Here is an 18,170-nt window from a genome sequence, read left to right as displayed (position 1 = left end):
GTGTGTGTATGGGTGTGTGTGTGTGTGTATGGGTGTGTGTGCATGTGTTTGTGTGTGTGTGTGCACTTCAAGCACAGAGCGTCGCAGGACCCTCACCTCCTGCATAGGGCACCTTCCTTCCTTCCACATTCTCTGACGCGGATAACTGCCCCTTGACAACACGCTGGCCAGCCACCAAGGGACTTTGTGATTTCAAACTTGAGGTTTCTATAGCCCAACAGAGTTAAGCCAAGACAAAATGTTCCCAGAGTAGCTGAAAGGCCAAAGAGGAAAGAAGCGAGGTAATATTAGCTTTACAGCCATCTTGTTGCACTAAATTTGTTTTAAACTGAGTAATAAATCATTCACAAGGCCCTTCAATAATGACACACCCTTTTTCTCACTATGGGAGGCAAACCATTGGAATGATTTTTTTTTCAAGCAAGAATAGAAGAGCACTATCTTGTGCCAGAATACAATGCTATTTTTTTATATAAAGCAAGAGATAGCAGTCTATTATAGTATATAATGTCTGTCAAAATATTTTCAGGAAAATTAATGACATTGTGTCTTCCTTTTGGGTGCTTAGTTCATTCTGTGAGGGGATGGAGGTTGTCACGCTTTTGGCTCACAGAGAGCCCCACTGGCTAACACCAGCAAAACTGTCCTTTGAACCTTTGAATTTTCCAGAAGACTGTGTTTTCAGTGGTGACTGGCATTTGCTGAGAGCCTCCTGCCTTTCGGGTCTTTGATGTGATTGAGTTCATTCAGTTCTCTGACAGCTCTGCCAACAGGTGCTCTCTCCCTGCTGTAGAGAGGACGGAGACAACAAGCAGCTCAGGTGCTGGCGCCACAGGGCCTTGCCCTGCGTGTCTCAGCCGTTTACATGCGCGAGTCGGAACTCTAGGTCACCTCCATCCCATCACGCGCAGCTTGCTCCAGGAACCATGGACTCAGCCTGCCCACGTGAAGACACACGCCTTGCTGGAGAGTGAGGAGCCCAAGCAGGCACAGAAGAGAGAAGGGGCAGAGAAGAGAAGACCTGAGAGTCGGGATCAGCCCACCAGGGTATTCCAACTTCCCTGCCGTGGTCACAGGAAGCTTGGGGAGAATCTGTGAGTCTTCCTGGAGGTGCCGATGAGGCCACGGGAAGCACCTGACTTTGTGGTTGGAGGATGCCTCTGGATTTCTACCTCACCTGTAGCCTGTTTTCTCGATCACTTCAATGGACTCCCTGAGAAACCCTGAGAACTCCCAGGGACAACCATTCCCAAAGGAATACATTTCAGGCCTCCAACATTTCCTCAGGCAGCATCCAGAATTGGTCCCTTCTCCATGTGGCACTGCGGATCTCTATCACCCTCTCTGTCTCATGTGGTCAAGAATGGCCACAAATTCCCCATGTAGCCAAGGACAATTTCTGATTCTCCTGCATCTACCTCTTGAGTGCTGAAATTACAGGCATACACTACAACACCCTATTTATGTGGTTCAGAGGTTCAGTCCCAGGGCCTCATATGTACTGGGCAAACATTCTACCAACTGCTATTTCTTAGGAGAACTTCCACAGCAGGGGTAAGCTGAGTTCAGGGGTATGCATCTTTACAGTGTTGTAAAGATGGGTTGCCAGACTTTAGCAGAAATGACCCATCAGTTTACACTGGTTTCCTGCTTTGCCCACGAGCTAAGTGAAAACCTGGCTTCTTTTTGTTTCCTGTGCTTTCTGGGAACTGAAGAACCCGGCACTTTCCTCATGCATTAGTTGGCTATTTGTACCTGTTAGAAGAATGCCTGGTTCTAACTCGATCCCGTTTGTTCTACACTGAGCTATTTGTCTTCTAACTGCTTTTCCAATTTCTTCTTATTTCGTGGAGAATGCTTGTGTTTAGAAGGCACATCACAGCTGTTTCCCAGATGCAATTGACCTTCCATGCGTTCATTCGCATTTTTTAAATTTATGAGTAAAACATTTTTATCATCTTATATTCCCATATGCCATTTTATTGATTCTTTTCCTTTGGGGTTATACTTATCAAATTTTTCCGTCTACAAGTTTATATAAAATTTGTCTCTCTTTCCTTCCAATGCTTTTATGTTTTTGAATATATCTAAACCATATGCCCATTATTGCCATGGCTGTGATGGGAAGGAACCCAAATTTCTTTTTGTCAAACATTTTTGTAAATGCTTAAAAAGTTATCTTAAAACCATAGCTGGAGCTAATGCTTCGCCTACATCAGCACCACCATGTGTGCCTCGGATGCGGAGACACAGCTGTGCATCCCACTATGTGCCATCATTCTGAGCTGGCCTTTACTCATAGTCCGAGCCCTTGAAAATGTATTTTAATACACGGGAAAACACAGATGTCTCTCTTCCCTCTGAACAAACAACAAACAAAACTGACCAGTCGTGCACATTCTGTAGACTTGGCTTTAAAATTGCCTCCACGTTCCAAAAGTAACTTTATTGGACTAAAGACTGGAAATGGACCAGACAGGCATGGTTAGCTCAGGGTGAGTAGATATACCTGTGGTCTTAAACTCTCTTAGCTCCATCCTCCCTGTTTTGTAAAGTGAGCTTTAAGACACTCCTTCAGTAGTGTTCACAGGTTCTAGTTGAAGATCCCATACACCCTTTTTCTCCCTTTACACCTTAGTATTTTATATTTTTGTTGTCAATGTGAGTGGAATCTCTTTCCCTCACTTCTTTGTGTTCTGAATAATGTCACAGCGTTGTCAGTCCATCTGTGTTCCTCCTCTGTGAGAGTGGAGATGCCTGACCTGTAGGCCTCTTAGGATCACTGTCAAGTGGGGATTTTGCTAGGTTCTTCATAAACTCAACTTGGCTGGAAGCTTCTGAAATTCAGATGACTCTTCCTTCAAACCTTTCAACATCTCTTGAAATGATGAAACCAAGACCAATTATCTTGGTGGTGTTAGACACTTCCTGCCCACGGTTCCCATTGGCTCTTCCTTAGAGGAAAACATGGCCATCCCTGTCCTGGTTTACAGTCCTCAGACTGGTAGGTCTTCACAGTTTGAAAGATGCTTTTGGTGGCAGGGTTACACTGTGGAAGAAAATCTGAGGCTAAAACTTTCTGAATTAGAGCCACGAAAGTGAGGGAGAATTGCATTCATGGCCGCCACAGGGTCAACCATAGCACGTCCCTATAGATGCGGGGAAGTAGTTAGCATCTCTCTCCTTGGCCTTCGACAGTTCTCAGGTGGGAGTATCCTGGTTACCTGACTAAGAGTGGTTTAAGATTTCTGCTCAGACAATGAAATTCCTCTGAACACAATTATAATAGAGAATTTAAAAACAACAAAAACAAATAAAACCCCTAAACTTTTTTGCTTTATGGGGTACTACTTAGGGCCCCCCTGCTTCCAAATTTTAATTCTTGTCTTTCTAAATAAATACTATTTCTTCAAATCTTTGTGTCAGTCTGCTTCTGCATAAAGACTGGTAACAGAGTCATAAAATTAATATCTACTTAGATTATGTATTAGCTTCTCATTACTGTGACAAAACTCTCTGAGATAGTCAGCTTCAGAGAGAAAAGCCTTATTCTGGCTGAAGGTTTTGGAAGTATCACCATGGCCTGCTGATTTGGGGCTGTGGAAGAACATTGTGGAGAAACATGACCCATCTCATTTTACAGCATCTGGGAAGTTAAAGACAGAGGGGAAAGGGTTAGGATCCCAGCATCTTAGAAGGATCCCTTCTAAGAATACCTCAGTAAACCCCTCACTCTCCCAGTTGCTATGGGATAATGCCTTGTAAAGATTTGTCACTTGTATTGGTTTAATAAAATGCTGATTGGACAGTAGCCAGGCAGGAAGTATAGGCAGGGTGACCAGACTAGGAGAATTCTGGGAAAAGGAAAGGCTCAGTTTGCAGTCACCACCCAGATGCAGAGGAAGCAAGATGAAAATGCTGCACTGAGAAAAGGTACCAATCAAGCCATGTGGCAAAATGGACAAGAATTACAGGTTAATTTAAGTTGTAAGAGCTAGTTAATTATAAGCCTGAGCTAATAGGCCAAACTGTTTATAATTCATACAAGCCTCTGTGTGTTTCTTTGGGACTGAACTGCTGTGGGACCAGGTGGAACCAAAACTTCCATCTACACCAGTAACTCTCATCTCTATGATTTTGCTACCTCCAAATAACACTACTGACTGGAGTACCAAGCATACGGGCCTTTGGGAACACTGAAGATCCAAACTATATCTGGTCACCTGTGAATCAGAATCTCCAGTGACTTTTAACCCCATTGGAATATTAGAAATCTCTAGGGATTAGATCATTGTTAGATACAATGATGCCTAAGTCCTACCCTTGTAGATGTTGGTCTTAGTTCTTTGAGATTGGATGTCAGAATATTTTAGCCCTCTACTTCCTCCACTTCCTCAAGTTCACAACTGAAATAATTTTTAAGGCCTTCATCAAATTCTTGCTAATAAGCAGCAGTAACAAATTAGGAAAAGTTTAAGAAGATTAATTCAAATGATATTCAAAGACATGTCTTTGGCTGTTGACTGATGTTTTCTGTCCTGCCCGGTTCCTGCAGTTGTTAAGTCCCAAAGAAATGCACAGAGGTCTACATTAATTACAAACTGATTGGCCTATTAGTTCAAACTTTTTATTAACTTTTATATTAGCCCATAATACTTGTCTGTGTTAGCAACGTGGCTTGGTACTTTTTTCAGAGAGGCAGTCACATCTTGCTTGCTCTCTGTCTGGGTGACTACTGCAGACTCTTTCCTCTTCCCAGAATTCTCTTGTTCTCCTTGCCCCACCTCTACTTCCTGCCTGGTTGCCCCACTATACTTCCTGCCTGGCTACTGGCCAATCAATGTTTATTTAAAATACAAGTGACAGAATACAGACGATTGGCCCACAGCACTGGGCCATTGAGGGCACCAACCAGCTAGGTTTGATGGTTTTGTGCCAGTATCAGTGTGCAGTAGATGTGGCTTCAGGATGCTACAGGCTACTCTTGAGTACTCACACTTAGAGATGGGTCCAGGTCAAAGGGGCCCTTTTATAGAAAAATAAAGAAAAATCGTGAACAGAAGCTTAGTCAAATTTTGAGTCAGACTGAAAAATCACAATAATTTGAGTCCTTTACAAGCTGACAAATACCCTCCACACACACACAAACTACAAAACTTAGAAATACTAAGTAGCATTTCAACGCTTTACCTGACCCACTTCAGTATTGTTCTTTTCACTTTGGGCTGTGTCAATCACCTTGAGCTGCTATGACAAAAGACAATAAACAGGGTTGTTGCTTAAAGAACAGACATTTATAGCTCGCGGTTCTAGAAGCTGGGCACTGAGATCAGGGTGTCAGCATGGCTGGTCTTTATTGAAGGAACTGCAGTTAGCTTTCCTTATCAGCTTGGCTTGGCCTGCAGTCACCTGAGAGAAGCTTCAGTTGAGGAACTGTCTAGGTAAGACTGGCTTATGGGAATGTCTGTGAAGAGTTGACTATATTGATAATTATTGTAAGAGGGACCAGTGCATTGTGAGGAGTTTTTGTTTGTTTGTTTTTCAAGACAAAATCTCTGTGTAGCCCTGGCTGTCCTGGAACTCACTCTCCATAGATCAGGCTGGCCTCAAACTCACAGAGAGATCCACCCACCTCTTCCTCCTGAGTGCTGGGATTAAAGGTGTGCACCATGATTGCCTGGCAGGGAGTACCATTCTTGAGCAGGTGGACATGGTTTGTATACAAAAGCTGACTAAACAGGAGTCTACAAGCAGTGACCATCTGTTTACTGCCTCAAAGTTCCTTCCTTGAATTCCTGCCCTGACTCGTCTCAATGATGGGCTGGAAGTGTAAAATGAGGTGAGTCCTCCTTCTCCTCTGTTGCTTTAGGGAAGACTGGTTTATCACAGCACAGACTGAAACTACAAGGGGCTATTCTTTGCCATGGGAACTCCTTCAGTCAATAGCCTTTAAGATACCAGCCCACTTGGGTGTGGTCTCTTATGCTAAAAATGCCAATAGAAGAAACACATATTCAGAATGACTTCCACAGAGTAGTGAACATGTGTACTCTGGACTTCTATGTACACCAATCGCACTATGGAGAAACTAAAAGTGAGATGTATTTCATGCAGTGCATGCACTTTCCTTGGTGTCCCTGCCACCTGCCTGATGCTGGACCCAAGATGTTTCAGCTTGAACCACCTCAACATGATGCTTGGGATCAGAGCAGATACTATTGTGCAAGAAAAGGTACTTCCCCTGTTCCCACCTGAGTCTCACCACCTTTCCACCTGAAGCCTGCAGAGGGAGGTGATGGCTGAACCTGTCACATGTCTCTGCCCCCTTAGAGGATGGAGATAAGAGAAGTATTTCTTCATTTGAGCTTGTAAGATAGGGAGCCATTCCTCACTGTGCTGTGGGATCCTTCAAAAAGTGTGTTGCTTGTACTTATATAAGGAAGAAAAAGAGGGATGGATGGAGGGATGGAGAGAAGGAGGGAAGAAGGAAGGGGAAAAGAGAGAGAAGAAAGAAAGAGGGAAGAGATCAGATTTCTACATGTGAAAGTTTTCTTACCATTTTTAGTTTTAAAATGTGTGCCTGAATTATCAAATCAAAACTAAAATTTTCAAGAGAACTATAATCATATTTTTTGTCAAAACTGTAGATAACGTCCCCTCTTAATGAGCCTTCCCAGCAGGATTGCTAAACATGACAGTGGGAAGTGCATCCTACTGGAACCTGTTGTTTGATGCCCCCATATGCACAGGGGCAATCTGAGTTCCCCTCTTGTGAGCCTGTGTTGGCACCCTCCCAAATGACCCATTTACAAAATAGCACCCTGAGTGGGCAGGGAAGGAGTGGTGTGAATTTCCCATATAGGACTGCATAATAGAGCTGTGTTTCTGGTTGGGAGGTTTCAGAATAGTTCTCACTCATGAAGGAACCCTTTCAGAACCAAACACCACCCCAAGTCCTGAGGTTCAGAAAAACCAGAGACAAGTTCTAGAGATTTCTTTATTGTCCTAAGTGGACTCTTTGGAGCTTTTGAAGCCTTGAGAGGCTGAGGGAAGTGACTCTCCACTGAAGACGAGGCATGGAAGGCCCTATCAAGTGTCTTCTGAAACAATCCTTCTTTTCTGGGGCAGCCAAGGTTTCTCTCTGAAACAGCTCTTGGGGGAAGACAAAGAACTTCCCAGGGGCGACAGTCAAAATTTTAAACAACCTAAATGGATGGACTCAAATAACCAGAACAGAGCTCAGTAGTTCCCTTAGCGTCACGTGTGCTCCTGATTCTCTCAGCTCTGTCCTCAATCACTTTTCCTGGTCACCCAGACTTCGGTGTCTTCTCAGATGCTCTGAAATCCATGGTGTCCAAAGAGAGAGGAGATGAAGAGCCGCTAAATCTCATTGCCTACTTTTCATGGTGTAAGATGCCACCATCACATGACCCATATAGATCTGCATGTACAAGAGAACATGCACTCTGTACATGGTGAGTGTTTAATTGAGACTGTGGTCTAAATCATCACCCCCAAATTCATAGGATCAAATCCTGCCACTGTAGGTTGCAAAGAGAAGTGGGGCTTTGGGGTGTGATGTTGAACGTATCAAAAGGGGAGAGCACAGGTCCAATAATCCCACACTAGCTCCAAATAGGGTATTCTAAGGTTTTTCTTTATTAAAAGGGAGAACTCACAGAACAGAAACGGGGGTTTTATGTCAAGGTGTAGAGAGCAGGAAAAGAGGGGTGAGAAGACAGGACCAAGGCCTTTGGTACCTCAAAGCCATGCCTCAATCTGGTCCAGCCTCTCAAAAGCCATTGGCTGGAAGAGGTTCCCCATCATCTCCCCCTTTTGCTTAAATAAGAGAGTTACAAACCCAATACAAAACCATATACAATAAGAAAAGATATCAAGTATAAAAATTAGAATTATAACCAGCATAAAAAATATTAAGCAAGGAACATATGCTAAATGTTTCAATAATCATTCTATTCTAAGAAGTCTAAATCTTGTATTAGGAATGACTTGACTAAATCATAGGAGGAAAGTAACTGACTATCTAAATTTCAACCCCATTGAAAGCCTGACAAGGAGATAATATTACATGAGTAGGCAGGAAGCTCAATCAAGGAGTTTCCAAAATGTGCAGTAGATTACAGAGACAAAGGGCTATCTGGGCAATCACCCAAAGTCTCATTTGCAACACTGGAGCAGTCAAGTTTGGCTAAGGCCTAGAGTAATTCTGGAAGGCAATATGACTAGAATGCAATTAAGATTTGGATCTACCCTATCAACATGAGCCTCCTGTAATTTCTCTTCAACAACCATTAATTCTTTCTCAGCTTCAGCTGTTAATTTCCTAGGACTATTTAAGTCTTTGTCACCATCTAAAGTTTTGTTTAAATGAATTATTAGATCAAGTGTTATCTCCCAACAGCCAGTCATAGACTGGAAATGTCTCCTAACAATATTTGAAAGTAATTAAGAGTCTGCGATTGGTCTCTCCTAATTTGTGTTCTAATTTTCTGCAAACTATTTTATAACCTAAGAAACTGACTGAATCTCCTCTCTGTATTTTTTAGTTGCAATTTCTAATGCCCATTTAGGCAAATCTTTTTTCTTCTTCTTCAAACATTCTAAAGTATTTGCATTTGAATCAGAAAACAAAATGTCATACATATAATGGTAAATTATAGCCTTAGGAAATTGCTTATATATTATTTCCAATGACTAACTTACAAGTCTTGGTACAGGGTGAGGCCATTGAGCAGTCCATGTGGGAGTATGATCCACTGGTATCTCCTAGTAGGCTAAGAATTATTATAAATAGGCACTGTGAAGGCAATTTTTTTTCTGTCCTTTTCTTGTAAAGGTATAGTGAAGAAACAGTATTTTAAATCAATAACTGAGAGGCTATCATTTTGGTAATAGAGAAGGCAGAGGAATTCCAGATTGTAGAGGGCCCATAGATTGAATTACCTTGTTGACAGCTTTTAGATCTGTCACCATTCTCCATTTACCAGATTTATTTTTAACATCAAACACAGGAGAATTCCAAGGGCTGGTTGATTCTTCAATATTGGTGAGCATCTAGTTGCTCCTGTACCAGCTGTTCTAAAGCCTGCAGTTTTTCTTATGTTAAAGACCATTATTTAACCCATATTTATTTCTTAGTTAACCATTTTAAAAGTATTGCTGTTAGGACCTCTGAAGGTTTGCTAGTTGTTTTGTGTTCTTGTACAACCTGAATAGCTGGTGACCTTTGTTTATAGTACCTTATAATATCCTTCCCAGGAACATGAGTCTTTGGGACTGCAGGAATGTTAATCTGGGTATTCTATTGCTGTGACAGGTCATGACCCCATAAATTCACTACAGTATTAGATACATATGACCTCGGCCTTCCTTTTTGTCTTCTGGCCCCATGCATTCAACTCATCATGTGCTTTGTTTCACTTGAGATAGGGATTCAATTCCTAGGAAGTGATCACCTGCTTCTTGAAGAGGCCAATTCAGATGCCAAGATTCTAGAGTAATGACACTCACATCTACACCTGTATCTAGTAATCCTTCAATTACAATGTTATTTTTACGCATTCTTAGCTTTGATCTTTAATCATTTATAGAAGTCTGCCAAAATATATGTTTCCTATTTCATACTGGAGTTTTTGATTCATCCTCTATGCCTATTCCACCATCCAGAACAGTATTGTTTTATACAGCAGACAATTTAAAAAAATTTTTTTTTCTGGTGAGACATGTTCTCCATAGTGACTGGGAATGACTGGACCATGTTTGACATGGGGACCTGTGAGAGGCCTCCCCCAAGGAGTTTCCCAGTTGGATTGGGTTGCCTTGTCTGTCTTTTATCAATCTATATTTTTTGGTTCAATGTTGACCTTTGCCAGACCTTCTACATGTTCCAGAAGGCTGAGACCACCTAATCTTGCCATTCCCAGAGGAGACAGTATTCCTAGGAATTCCTTTTCTACAATTCCTTCTCAGATGTCCTATTCTACCATAATTAAAACATTTGGCATTTTGATGTCTCTTCATATCATTGGAAATTACTTCTCCTACCTAAGTCTCAGTACTATAGTCAAATGTCTCAATGTTCATTGTGTGCAGGATCCATTCATCTATTGTGCTGATCTGACCTTCAAAGGCCCAAGTATCTTTTTGCATTCTAAGTTGGCATTTTCAAAAGTCAGAGATTCAATAGGTACATTCTAGCTTCTGGGTCTCTTACTTCTACTTGTACATCCTTAGTTTACCTTTGTAAAAAGTCACTCAAGGGTTCTTTCTGGCCCTGTTTAACCCTGATATATGATTTGTTTCTCTTTCCTGGCTCCTGAACCCTATCTCAAGCATTAAAGCTGCTGTGCTACATAGGCATAAGGTGTGTTTGTAGTAGAAAGCCTGGTCCTGAGGATCAGAGTAATGGCCCTCACCAAGAAGTTGATCATGGGAAGCCTCAAATCCTTTTGCTTTTTTCTCTTGTTCTAAAATTATTGCCTTTTCTCACTGATAGCATTTCCATAGAAGCTGGGGTCCTATGGGGTCCTGCTGAGATTAATTCAAATCAATTTTGTTGGGTAGCCTTATTGCTTAAAGCTCACATTTCACCATTTCCTTAACAAATGGTGAATGCGGGCCATAAGATACTATTGCTTGCTTGATTTCTTTTTGATTGCTCATACCTACACGTTGCCATGTATAGTCTTTGACTATCTTAGTGTATTTTGTGCCAGATGGCTTCTCAGAGGATACTACCAGAAATGCAGCTAAAACGCTAGGTAAGTCATCCCAGACTCTGGTACATACTGATGAGGCTAAATTCTATCCTTGTACCTTTTTTTCCCTGCTCACAGTTTCAATAATTTCCTCAATCTTTCAAATTTCTTTACCACTGTCTTTTGTAAAGTCTGAATCTTCTGTCCAGTGTTCTGTTCTAATACCCTCATTGATGATTACAAGGTATGAAATTTGTAAAGATAATGTCTCATCCTTGGACATAATTTTGTTGGTGTGCATATTGCCTTCCTGAAGAGATACTTTATTTGTTAACCTATCATAACTTTTCAACAGGTTCCATATGTTAAATTCAACAACACAAATTCTTTCAGATAATTTCTCAACACCCTTTGACATTGATTGGATTTTGTCTGTCAAACTAATATTATCCTTTTCAATAGTATTGTATTTTTCAACTAGCTTTTAATTATTAGTCTGTAAAGACTGTATTATTTCTTTTTTTTTTTTTACTTTTATCTGCATTTATTTCATGTTGAATTTATTCCCGTGCCAGAAGTTTTTGTTTCTTCAGTTTCTTTTGTGATATCTTTTTCTTCTGTGCAACCTCCTCTTCTGGCTTTGGAACAATCTGTTCCTTTTCAGTGAGGATCATCTCAATGTGGCAGGGAGAGCTCATGTATGGGTTAATGTAAGCTTCCGCACTTTTCTGTGGACACCCGAACCTCGAAACAGGAGCGCGCTTTTCCTGACTCGAGCCCACGAGAACGGACGCATGTCCTAGGGGTTTGAACACATGACACACACACAAAGAGACCGGGCTCATCTGCCAAGGAGCAAGTGGCAAATGGCAGCTTTATTAAGTATAAGTCGGGTATATATACTGTGGGGCAGAAAGGCACCAGCCCCCCAACAGGATCAAGGAAAGAGAAAAGTCAGTGGGCCACACCCAAGGTCAGAGAGCAGCTGAACAGAGAAAAGAGGAACCTTTCCTTCTCTGACCAGGGAACCTTGCCTGCAGCGAGAACCTTGCTTGCAGGTGGAATTACCATAACAGTACAGGGAGAGTTCTCTCTAAGCTACACCCTTGGGCCGTAGGTGAAATTAACATAACAAGAGAGGGCAGTTCTATGCTACACCCTCAAGCTGATGCAGTGGAACCAGGAAGCAGAACAGCCCTGCATAGCGCCTCGGAAAAATGGGGAACCTGTGTACCTACAGGTTAATCCGGCCATGAGCTCTGTAAATTCTTCGGCGCATCTTAGGGGCTTTGTTCACCTGGATATGCTCAATGACCAAAGAGTCTACATCTAAACCCTTCAGTTCAGCATTGCTCTCTGCATTTTTTAGCATGTGCAACAAAAATTCCGCACTCTTTTTTGGCCAACGACCCTGTGTCCAGCCCCACTGTTTGGCCTGGGCGCACCTACCGACTCCACCATTGTACTGTCGGAATGACACACACTGCTTCTTCAAAGTGACATCTTTCAGATACTTGGTGGCTTTTCGGATATGCATACCCTTGATGGCCTGGGCTGTTTCACAGGTGTTCTTAAAGTGAACCCTAAGGTTAGATCCTCTCGATTTGCATGATTTTGTAGGGTTTTCCGGGTCAAGAGAGTCGCGAACCATCTTCACGGGTCACCTCTGGCCGCTTACAGGAAGAGCAAGACTGTATTATTTCTAAAAGTGCCTCATTCTTGGCTCTGCTATCAAACCATTTTTAATGATATAATATGAAAAACATAACCAATTCCCAAAATCACATAAGGATGTATAAGAAAAATACATTTTAAGCTTTGTTGAATATTATCCATAATGTAATTAAAATACTTATTAAATTCCTGAATGGTAATATGGTCAGTAATCCTATAACTTTCAAATTTATCAGTTCACTTACCTGCCTTAGGCAATTTCAGTGAATTGGAGTATGTGTAACAATCTTTATTGGCCATCAGGTATCACGGTTGTAGCTGTGTGGTGGAGGGACATGGAGGAGAAGCTCCTGCCAACTTCTCTGGGATTGTTCGCTCTGGTTCTGTGTGCTGTCACCTATTTAGATACTGATAAATATGCTTTGTTTAACAAATTAAGAGCAAGTATTAAGGACAGTCAAAATAATTCCACGAGTTGGTGGTCAGAATAAGAAGGAAGCCCAAAGCTTTCCATCAGTTGCAAGCCTGGATATGACACCCTTCTTCATTGTTGCCCAACTTCCACACAGATTTTGGGCACTTATCTACTTTTATGGTTTTGAGAGTATTACTTGAATAGAAGAACAACTTCATTTTAGTGTGATCTTTCACTACAGTTTCAAACTTCTGATACCCTAGAAAGAGATTCCTGTGGTACAGAAGGACTCTTATGACAGAAGTAACTATCTCAGTGAAGAGTTTTGACCTTTGCCCTTGGCTTCTGAGAGGTTACCTTTAAGGTACATGAAGGTTCTTTGAGATGGCAATGCACTTGGTTCCATAGCAGCCTTGGTCTGTGCCAAAGAGTCCTTGCTAGCAATGTGACTCATGGTGAGAGCATGAAGTTTCCTTCAAGACTGAAATATTTCATCCCATAAGGAAGCTTCCTGCCGGAGAGAAACAGCTCAAAGTACATCCAGGAAAGCCCTGAAACTGGTCAGATTCACTAGGACCTTCCCTCCTAGGAGTAAACAATAAAGGCTAATGAGAGTCACTCTCAGACAAGACAAGCTGCAAAGAAGACTCCAGTGTAGATAGAGGCTGGGTGTTCATTCCTGACTGCCCAGACCCAAAATAATCACACAGACACTGTATTAACTGCAGTACTGTTTGACCAATAGCTTAGGTGTATTTCTAGCTAGCTCTTACATCTTAAATTAACCCATTTCTATTACTCTGTGTATTACCATGAGGTTGTGACCTACTGGCAAGGTTCCATCCGATGTCTGTCTCCTGTGGAGGCTATGTGGCATCTCGCTGACTCTACCTACTTTCTCCCAGCATTCAGCTTAGTTTTCCCTGCCTACCTCTATTTTGCCCTTCTATAGGCCCAAACAGCTTCTTTGTCCATTAACCAATAAAAGCAACACATATACAGAAAGAACCTCCCACATCATTCTGAGACCAGATCAACTGCCTGGAAGAAGCAGAAACTAGCAGAGCTGCCCAGAAGAAGTTTAAACCAGAATCACTTGGAAAGGATGCTCTCCAACCTATTAAGCTGCCTGCAGTCTGTGCAGTGTGCTCCAGGTTCCCAGCTTTGTAAGCTGTCACTGAGGTGATCTTTGGTGATGTGGTTATCTTTAAGACATTTCTGCTCCTGTAAGGAATCCCAGTAAAACTTATTGATTCACCAAGTTGGACTTTAATGGTATCCATACTTTGGACTCTCATGGATCACCTATCTGACATGAGTAGATATGTGTCTGTGTGTGAGTGTGAATGTATGTATGTGTGTGCATGTGTTTGTGTGTGTATGTGTGTGCATATGTGTATGTGTGTATTGCATGTATGTGCATGTATGTGTGTATGTGTGTGCGTGTGTGTGTGTGTTTGTTGCATCTCCCCAGGAAAATTCTTGTCACAAAACAGAACCCTAGATAACTCAGTATCAGCCTGACCTCTGGGGACAAGGCATTCTCTCCCTTTAATGAATGGTCAACCATGTGGATAAGATATGTTTACATGACAGGAAAGCCTCAAGACGGCAGTGAGTTTCCAAGTTAATTATACTCTGTGATGCATGATGTATTGGAAAGAAACTGGTATTTTTCCATCTCACACGTGAGAGCATTGCCTCACTTGCTTGGTCTGTGTATCCTTTTGCTGTAAAAATCTTAGATGAGACCACAGTGACTTTTCTGAGTTTCATGAATCCTTCTGGCAAACTATGAAACCTGAGGGTAATCTGGGGGCCATCTGAATAGTTTTTCAATATCAGAAATAAGATGGTCTTGAAGATGCTTAACTTTGCAGACTTGTACGCAGAACCTCAACATTGATGTATCTGGTCAGTACTCCCATGAGAAATAGAAAGCAATCTCACCCCAACTTTTGCAGATATTTTGTTCTCGCTCCTTTCCTAGTTGATGGTTCTCTTGCTGACCTCTCAGGCTTAAAACATCCTCTTCCTGTGGCTTCCCTTCTAGTTACCCTGGGTGATCTTTCCTGCCTCATCGTGGACCAGGTGAATGGGTGCCCCTCCTTTCCTAACTATGTTCTTATAGAAATGTCCCTCTCTCATCTTGTATGTCCTCCTCTCAGGCACCTACCATAGCTCACCCTTATTCAAATGAACTCCTCCTATCTGTTTCTGAATCATCAGAAATCATATCCTCTGGTCTAGCATTGCCATGCCATTCCAGCCTACTGAAATTAGGTTCTTTTACACAAACACAAGAGAATCCAAGTAATAGACCCAAAGAAATCCACCGAGGACTTACCTGAGGACTTCAAGGAAGGTCCTGATAGAGATTAAGAAAAGCAGGAAGCCCTTGGATTGCACAAGAAGAAATTATATAAAAATTAGAAAGAACAGTTCTGCAGCCTCTGTGAGAACAAACCATGAACCACAAGAGAAAATTAACTATAGCATTATGATCTAGCTAATGCTTGAACTAAATACTACTTAGAATAGCATCATGTTTCTTTAAATTCTAAGTTAAATGTTAGAGAAGTGCAGGAAAAAAAACAACAATTTGAATCAATTGGCAAAAGGCTAAATATGAGTCAATTAAATTAGGCTTGAAAATATACTGGAAGAAATACAATTATCTGACTTCCAAATATTTATGCAGGTTTAAAAGAAGAAAAAAACAAATGCAAGTCTTGTGGGCCAGTGGTAATAAGTAGGCAATTTAATATATTTTAATTTAAATTGGGGGTACTCCATTTCTTGAACAAAGAGCAAAATAATTCCCATTATTAACCAGGCTAAGTTTTCCCTTCTGTGATATCTAAAGTTGTTTAGTAAAATTTATGAAAGTTTGATGTTAATGAAGTCAAGATTCAAGAGAAAAAGAAAGATGGAAGAGAGAACTAAACACTAATGAATTGCTCTGTTTGAATTACTCCATAGCATGAGCTGACATGCTGTAGACCTAGAAGTTCGGGATGTGACTTGCTTTCTATGCTTAAAAGAAGAGACATATAGAGAAATTCATGGTCTTAAAAAAATACTATTAATTCTAACCATTCCTTTGTGGTTTTTTTCATTCACCTACTCATTCATTCATTCATCATTCATTCACTCATTCAACAAACCTTCTTAAGACAGTTCATCTCAGAGCCCATATTTTGTTCCAACTGTTCAAAGATGTGTAAAATGTTCCTACTGGCTACAAGGACTTTAAGATCAATGGAGGCATCCTGATTTCATGAGCCAAATGGTGTTCCAATATATTTGAGGCAGGAGTGAAGACACTCGTGTCAATTCCCAGCATGGGGCTGCTTATTCCTCAGCCTCCCTTGAGGTCACATGTGGCACCATGACTCAGCTCTCCCCATAGAACATAGACGGAAGCTATGCACAACCTGCTTCTGGGTCCAGACCTTGAGAGATGTGTATCTCTCCTGCCTCCTTCCAAACCCACCCCACCTTCTGGGGTTAGTATTTCTGTCTTATTCTAGCCTACTGAAAGTAAGTTCTCATACACAGATGCACAAGGAACTTACTCAGTACTGCAGGACTTCCAGTTTGGAGAGGCAGGAAGTCCTGGGATTGCACAGCAAGAATTGTGTGAGAGTTGGGAAGGATGGTTCTGCTGTCTTCGTGAGACCCATCTGTCAATCACAAGACAGTGGTCCAACTTTGGTTCCAGACAAGAACAAGGCCACTGAGCCTTGGAAATGATGGAGTGATGATCTCACAACCTGGAAGCAATAGAGTCCTTACCCACAGGCCTGGCATCCTTGAATGGACAGATGGGACAGAACTGCCCACAGGCCTGGCACAATTTCTCTGAGTTGTTATTTCTGAGGTTAAAAAAAACTATAATTTTAAAACCACTTTATAATGAGATCATTTTATTCTTATTTACCATGAAAATTTTGAACATACAGTAAAGCTAAAATACAGGGCATATTCACATATCCACAGGCTGAGTTACACTCATGGCTCTTTTCAGAACTACATACCATATCCATCTTTGTGCCCATCCCTCCACCCATCAGTTCTTCTTCCATTTTAGGGAGAATCCCAAGAGAACGGCATGTTATCCTGAACACTTCATCACATATACTATTAAATAGACTCAATAATTGCTTTTCACTGGATTCATAATGAAGAGCCAAATCTTAGGTGTGTGTTTGCTGAGTTTTCACAAATATTGTGTCCATATAACACACACCTCTGTACAAGTAGAGATCACTCCATTTCTCCAGATCTATTTGGCTGTTTCTACTATAGCAATTTAGTTTTATCCTAATTTGTATACAAAGATAAGATTTTAAGACTAATTTTAGGAGATAAGCACTTGTTTTTGTTTGTTTGAAACAAGGTTCCACTATGTATGCCCATCTGGCCTCAAACTTTCTACACAACCCAGGCCAGCCCTGAACTCAGGAACTTCCTGATTACATATATATATATTTACTATGGCTATGGCTCTAAACAGGTCACATATTTGCAGCTGAGCATCACTGAGGTCATGAACTTTTAAGAAGTAGGGTGTAGTGGAAGGTAGTTAGGTCATGGAGCTACCACCCTCATGAACGCATTAATGTTGTCCCATGGGAGAGTATAAGTACTCTAGGATTCGATTGGTTCCTGTGAGGATAGGTGGTGTAAGCCAGCCTGGCCCTTCCCCTGAATCCTACTTTACCTGCTCCTCCCTGTTCTTCTGTAAGTTCTCATTACCGCAATGATATGCTCCGGGCAGGCTAACCACACATGAGTTCTCACTGCTGCAGGATCATCCACCACACAACCCTAACCAAAGCTAACAGGTCCTGTGCTTCAGAACTGTAAAAATTGTGCATTAAAATAACATTTTTCTTTCTTTTTTCTTTTTTGGTTTGGTAAAAAAAAAAAAACGGAGGGAAATATCTTTGGTACAGCTCATATGAAAATAAAATTATTTTTATAGATTTGAGTTAAAGATATAAATTTCCATAGAGCAATCCCACTCTGAGGAGGTGTCCTAGAATACAGAAAGCATGCTTATATATGACAAATTCAAATGGAAAAGATTACAGTATATTGTTATGATAGCAACAGAAAGATATCCAGAAACGTCAGTGCTATATAGAGTAGCCATTACATAAACACTGTTTTCTGTCTGTATATAGGATGTGTGGTACACGGGAAGAGGAAATTTTTTATTTATTTCTTTTTAAATTAGCATAAATGTAATGGGTTTCATAATTGTATTTTCATACACATATACCATTTTGTTTTGTTTTTATCCATCATAGTTGAAAAAAACATATTGTCTACAGTATTATAATTCCTTTATCCAT

The 18,170-nt window shown here is 41.2% G+C and overlaps 1 long non-coding RNA gene across 1 annotated transcript; it reads left to right on the top strand.

Moving 5' to 3' along the window:
- The first annotated feature begins 11,321 nt into the window (after positions 1-11,321).
- Positions 11,322-12,156, top strand: LOC148122904 (uncharacterized). The gene is made up of 2 exons (XR_015734981.1): positions 11,322-11,422; positions 11,959-12,156. It is a non-coding gene; the product is annotated as an uncharacterized LOC148122904 (long non-coding RNA).
- The last annotated feature ends 6,014 nt before the right edge of the window (positions 12,157-18,170 follow it).

The sequence above is a fragment of the Myodes glareolus genome, chromosome 2 (assembly GCF_982192425.1).
Source record: "Myodes glareolus chromosome 2, mMyoGla1.1, whole genome shotgun sequence".
Lineage (NCBI taxonomy): Eukaryota > Metazoa > Chordata > Mammalia > Rodentia > Cricetidae > Myodes > Myodes glareolus.
This window is presented reverse-complemented; position numbering and strand designations above follow the sequence as displayed.